This window comes from Triticum dicoccoides, chromosome 4A, assembly GCF_002162155.2.
Source record: "Triticum dicoccoides isolate Atlit2015 ecotype Zavitan chromosome 4A, WEW_v2.0, whole genome shotgun sequence".
NCBI lineage: Eukaryota > Viridiplantae > Streptophyta > Magnoliopsida > Poales > Poaceae > Triticum > Triticum dicoccoides.
Genome location: NC_041386.1, coordinates 741,299,201 through 741,306,125, shown reverse-complemented (window position 1 = coordinate 741,306,125; position 6,925 = coordinate 741,299,201). Strand labels below are relative to the sequence as shown.

Genomic DNA, 6,925 nt, shown 5'->3' with positions numbered 1-6,925 from the left:
TGCGGCTCAAGAATCATGAAAGATACATCACATGGATGTAAAAACAATGTTTCTGAACGGAGAGTTATAAGGAGACACTTATGTGACCAACCACTGGGATTATTAAAGAGGACGAAGAGCACAAAGTACTGAAGTTCCGTAAATTCTTGAATAGGCTACGGCAACACCTTCGGGCATGGAACATCAAACTTGATCAGACGATGATTTCTTTTGGATTTGAGGAAGCTCCACTAGAGCATGCAATGTACAAGAGAGGTGAAGAAAAGGATCGTCTACTACTTGTCATCTACGTCGACGACCTATTGATAACTGGAGCAGATGAAGAGGTGAGTGCAAAGTTCAAACTAGAAATGAAGGAGCTTTTCAAGATGGACGATCTAGATCTTTTGAGTTACTACCTCGGGATAGAGGTACAACAAAAGCCGAAAGGGATCACACTATACCAGGAGGCATAAAACAAGGAAGGCACTTGAAAGTTGTGGCATGAAATATGCCGCTTCAATGGAACCTCGTCTTGAGTTGAGCAAGAATGAGATAGTGAAACTACTCGGCTATAGTGGTAGTTACAAGGAAAGAGTTGTTGACGACCGTAAGGGTACCTCGGGCGTAGCATATTCCCTTGGCGGAAGCATAGTAGGTTGGATATCACGAAAGCATGAAGTGGTGAAATCTACTTCAAGTGAAGCAGAGTGTCGAGGTGTGTGGCTAAGAAGGCTACACAATGATATCAGAAATCGAGATCTGGAAACAGTGATGCTCAATGTGGACAGTGAGTCTACAACTTTTCTACCCAAGAATCTAGTGCAGCATGACAAGAGCATGCACTGTATCATTAAATGAAGGATCGCACGGAACAAGGTAAGATGAAGGTGAACTACGATTGCACTAAAGATTCAGCTGGCGGCCGTCCTAACCAAGGCTTTGGATCGAAATTTCTTTGAGATGCGAAGAAGGATCGGCGTCGGAGCTGTAACATAACGACGTTGTGTTTAGGCAGAAGGGGTGATTGTTGGAGTTAAACACGTCCCCGTCTCCTAGCCGGCTCGGACTAGGACTCAGTCACCTAATAGATTTAGGTATAGGCTGGCTAACTACTAGTATATATATGTAACCACCACCTTGTAACTTCATCAAGTCTGTGGTTGTAGGCCTAGTTTGCGAGAGGGAGGAGACAGTTTTGCATCGCTTTTGGTTCTGCCCATGCGCCAGTTACTGCTGGCCTCTGGTAAATGAAGCAAGAGGTGACTATTTTTTTGGCTCACCAGCGATTGGGGCTTCGCAGACGCAGCTGGAACTCAAGCTACGGATTCTAGACTGGTTTGGTAAGGCCATGGAAGGCAATAAAGCAGTCATGATCATGATACTATATCACATGCGGCTTGCTCGAAATGATACAAGAGATGGCAAGTCCTTTGAAGATGCGTGATCTCAGGTCGAGCGTGTATGGAGGCTATTGGATGAGTGGGCCGAGGCTCACGCTTTTCACCGGCATCCACAAAGGGAGGAAAACCACCGGAGCCGTGGTGCCCTCCTGACCAAGGTTGGCTGAAGGTCAATACTGAGGGAGCCACGACAAAGACCGATGGGTCAGGCGGCGGCGGAGCGGTCGTCCGCGATCACCATGGAGTGTTCTTGGGAGGAGCATCTTTTTTTTCTTTTTCCCTTCGGTTTCTGACCCTGGTCATGCTGAGCTGCTTGCTTGACGGCGAGGTGTTCAGCTAGCGGTGGAGATGGGCGCACGGCAGATGATCTTGGAAACGGACAACAAAGGCGCCATGCAAGAGTTGACGCGCGAAGAGTTGAACAGGTCCAGGCTGGGGTCCCTCATCGAAGAGATCAAGGGACATCTTTCATCAATGGATGAATTGCGAGTGGTGTGGGCTAGACTCTATGCAAACAGAGCTGCGCATAGTCATAGTCTATCTAGGGAAGGCTGCCTTAATATGATTTACCAGACTTGGTTTACTTTTCCTCCGGTTTGTATTAGTGGACGAGACAGTTGTTTCTAGTTAATAAGATGGCAACAGGTTTTCCCCTCGAAAAAAGAAAACAACACAGATGAGACATGCGTGTGGCAATCAAATCGATTCTTGTGTTGCGCCGTATAGGTGAAACTAGCTAGACGATCAGTCAAGTTTTTTTTTGCGGGGTAAATGGATTGTATCGATTAATAATAGTCACATTACAATTCCGTAGGATGAGGTCTAATATTTCATCGGGCCCTGATCCTAACCAAACTACTGTTCGTTCCTCTAGACGACCAAAACAAGCAAGCAGATCGCTCACTTGGTTCATTTTCCGGGAGATTTTGTTGACAACAAAACGCCTCCCTTGGTTCATGAGATGCTTCACGTGCTCAACTAGATGACCCAGCTGTGAGATATCTCGAGATGGATTATTAATCATCTTAGCGACCTCCACAGAATCTGTTTCAACAAGGACATCCTGCTGACTCCACTCTAGTGCAAGGGACATGCCATCCATACAGGCACTTAGTTCCGCCTCAAGTGCTGATCCGCGACAACTAAGAAAACGGCAGGAAGAGAAAACAATTCGTCCATAGTCGTCACGGAGAATCATACCCGCCCCTGCCACCCTTGTACTCTCATTGTATGACCCATCAATATTCAGCTTCAGCATTGCCAGCAGGTGGCCCCTCCCAACTATTGGTTGTAGCATGTGTTATATGTGAAACTACAGCCGGGGCCGGTCCATTCAGTACACCTTTTCCTCTGATAATTTGCTCAGTAGACTGGTTCTTGACCTGCAATAAACTTGCCAGGTAACTGCATAAGAACCGCCGGGATTCTTCCACAGATGGAAAAGGCTTGTCATGAGTAAGCTCATTATGTCCATGCCATACTCTCCAGAGAATCATCAGGAGCACAGACTTGGTCAGTGCGTGGGAATAAGAGCTCCGGGATCCATTCAGTTTGTTGATCGATTGCAGATAGAAGTGCTATACACGTACAAGGTACAAGGATCGATTTGGCATCAGGTGGCCAGCTTTGTACTACGGTGCAACTCGGCGTAAAACACTTCATCGAGTTCGTTAGCGAGCTTTGTTTGTCATTGTCGTTCGTCGTCGGTCATTGCCGTCATTGAAAAGTACTCGGCATCAAGAAGGGCCAACAATTGGTATCTAGAGCTAGGTTGATCTTTTAATAACGGGAGATCATGTCAGACGACAACAAAGACAAGACCAAGCAGCTAGCAGAGTACTCGGCTAAAGTAATTCTTGCTCCGGCAAGATCCCCGTATCCGAATTCGACTGCGGAAATTACACCATGTGGGCGACCATGATGGAGTGGACGTTCGAGGCCAATGAGCTCTGGGAAGCCGTCGACTCGGCGTTGACGAGTACCTGAAGGGTGGTGCCTTGTATCGGAAAAGATCGCAAGGCTATCACGGCCATCTTCTCGGTGATGCCGGTGCATCTCCACTGATTACTGCTCGCCATCTCGGCCATCACTTTTACCTTCTACTTCTCCACCCATCTGTCGTCCATGGCGGTGGCCGTGGCGAGGCGATCGTCGCAGACATCACAGACAACAGTGACATCGAGCTCGCCGGCATCGACAGGACGACGCTAGGGCACTAGGCTAGTACTCGGCGCCAACAGACTACAGGAAGAGATGAACGAAGTTGACGTCCTCGCCGGCTCATCGTGGTGACTTCCGTCAGCAGACAACGCTGCCATGGCCGGCCATGTCTCGCCGGGCTCGATCGCTAGCCGTTGCTTGGCTCGCCATGCCGATGCTTGACAGCACCACGGGCAGCTTGGCCATGGCCCCTGTTGCCAATGTCCTGCTTCATACAGCCATACTCCACCGGCCAACCGGCGTCGCTATCGCTGCTTCGTGGGCATTCTATCTAACGCTCGGCGGCCCTCGCTTGGCACCCAGCGCCTATATATGTTCCCGTGTTTGGGCTGGTGGCCGCCGTACGTCCACATCGAAGCCATGCATTGTTGTGCTCGTTGTATGTGTACAACACCATAGGAAACCCACAAGCTACCCAAAACCGGACACAGTACATGAAGCATGTTTTTTACCTGTACTATGTAATGCCCGCTCCACCTCTGACCCTACTTCGCATTCGGCGGCAGCGCAGATCCCCAAGACAGACCCTAACCCCTGGCGTGGTAGGGTTTCCTCCGTGCACCCCGCGGAGGTACGAGGGTTTCCCTTCCGTTCCCCAATCAAACACCTGTGGTGTCGGGAACTATCTAGGGTTAGGGTTTATATGCGGAAATTCGACTGGCGAATAGACAGCGAAGCCGACACCAATTTGCCTGTCTCCATCCCATCCATCGACTCCGCCCATCTCGATTCTGTGTGAGGTTTGCTGCAGCAGTTCCAGGAGGCAATGACCCTCAAATTGGAGCTGTCAGAGGAAGAGGAGAAGATCTTCCTACGGCTTCTTGATGTCGTTCGGCACTACCGACTTGGCACCACGCTTCGCGTCGCCGGTGGCTGGGTCCGGGACAAGCTACTAGGGAAACAACCTACTGACATTGACATTGCCCTTGATAATATCACGGGCCAGGATTTCTCCGAGAAAGTAGACGTCTACCTAAAGTTGATAGGGGAGGGGGACAAGAAACGAGGAACCAAAGTTATCCCCTGGTATGCTGATCCTCTCCTCGTGACTGTTATGACACTTCGACACATGTTTTTTGAGATGCCAGGGCTATTCTTTAACTTGAATTATATATTATATTTTTTGTGCAGCAATCCGGATAAATCCAAGCACTTGGAAACTGCTAAGACGTACATGTTCGACAGAGAAATTGATTTTTTTTAACTTGAGGTCTGAAAGATATGCAGAAAGCAGCGGCATTCCCACCATGGAGGACGCCACTCCTGAAGAAGATGCCCACCGCAGGGACCTAACAATTAATAGTTTATTCTTCAACATCAACGACAACATTGTGGAAGATTTTACTAAAAGAGGTATTGACGATCTCACCAAGGGCCTTATTGATACTCCTCTAGATGCCAAAGCTACCTTCTTGGATGACCCACTTAGAGTTCTTCGGGCAATTCGATTTGCCGCTAGATTCAACTTTACGTTATCCGATAGGTTGAAAGAAGCTGCCTCAGACGAAAAGGTGAAATTAGCACTTGGTTGCAAGATTAGCAAAGAACGTGTTGGGAAGGAGATTGATCTTATGATGTCAGGCGAACACCCAGCCGAGGCAATGTCTTACATTCGTGATCTGGGGCTATTTCATATTGCACTTGCTTTCCCCAAAAATTGCAGCCCTCCAGTTTTTGACAATTGTGATCGCTGTTGTGTTTCACACTTGAATCAGCTTGGAACTTTGCAATTTCTGTGCGCAGCAGTGTTTCTCATCCCATGCTGCCGGGTGAACAGGAAAAGCTTTACCTCTATAGTGCATTCTTTTTTCCCCTCCGAAAGATGTTCTACTTGAATAAAAAATCTAAGAAGATTGTTGTCACTAGCTATATTATTCAGGAATCATTAAAGCTGCCAGCATGTGTTGCTAAATCGGTTCTCGACGTGCATGTTGCCAGCGGAAAATTTGCTGATCTAGTGCTCCTCTTTGAATCGAATGTCGCTTCGCGAGCTGTCAGGGAGGAGGTGGAAGATGTATATCATGATATACCAATGGACACATGGAAGCGTGTTTATGCAGGAGTCGTACTTAGTGAAATAAAGGACTTATGGCGGGTGGCACTTGCTATATCCATTATCTTTCATCCAGAAGCTGAAAATGCGGGCGGCACACTCAGCCAGCAGCGGGATGAGCTGCATCGGAGGAAAGAGCAGTACATGAGAGTTGAGCGTTCCATAACTGATCTAGGTCTCATTGAGGTGTGGAAGTTGGAGCCATTGGTCAATGGCAACATCATAATGCGAATTATGCAAAAGTCAGAAAGTCCACTGATCGGAGAATGGAAAAAACGTGTGTTCAAGTGGCAGCTTGCGCATCCTGAAGGAAGCAGGGATGATTGCGTCGATTGGTTGACGGGATCGCAATCGAAACGCCAGAAAGTAAAATGCAGCATCTGATGGTGAGCTGCCTGTCTGTGCTAGTTATGTCAATTCATGCCTTGCTGTGACGTGAATTGTAGACATCTAGCTCCTGTCGGCATGCCGCTGCTCACTGGATGGGTTGATACCTCTTGGCTTGCATTGGACGTTTAGTTTATAGTTCAGTTTACAATTCAAACTATTGCATAATGGATTCTGCCTAAATGTTTGTAATCGCTGCCCCTCTGTCTACTCTAAAACCAGGGAGAGAGGGCACGAATCAATGGAAAACCATAATTTCCTCAAAAGAAAAAAATATAATGCCGTCTCCAAGGTGTGCGCTACATGCCAGAAGACTGCAGTATGTACCAATAGAGCACAAAACCTTTCGCCTTCTGTGAGATGAGACATAGCTTTGTCTCAATGGTTTCCTTCAGTGGTCCGGTCCAATCGCATGATCTTAGAAAAGGCTCTATTGACCGAGGTGAACCACTTTCAGAACTTTTCACGCGTTTTGTATTCTTTTATGTTTTTGGTCCTTTTCTATCTGTTTTCGGTGTTAATCTGTTTGATTTCTCTGTTATCTTTTCTTCCGGTTTTCTTCCTGTTTTTCTTTTTGCTTTTCATATGTTTTGGGAATGTTCAATGTGTTTTTTTTTCTTTTTCGTTTTCTTATTTTACGGTTTTGACTGGTTTTTATTTTGGTTTTTATATTTTTTTCATTTCTGTTTGTTCTTTTTATTTTAACAAATACATGTTAAAAAAATTATACACCCTGTATATTTTTTATATTCATTTTGAACATTTTTGTTTGATACACATTAAACATTTTTCAAATATATGATAAACCTTTTTATCCAACCCATGCTTGAACATTTTGTAAATACTTGTTAAATATTTTTTCATTAGACTTTGAAACATTTTT

General features: G+C 46.4%; 1 pseudogene; it reads left to right on the top strand.

The window, feature by feature from the left end:
* Positions 1-200: 200 nt before the first annotated feature.
* Positions 201-6,039, top strand: LOC119284373 (annotated as a pseudogene).
* Positions 6,040-6,925: the final 886 nt, after the last annotated feature.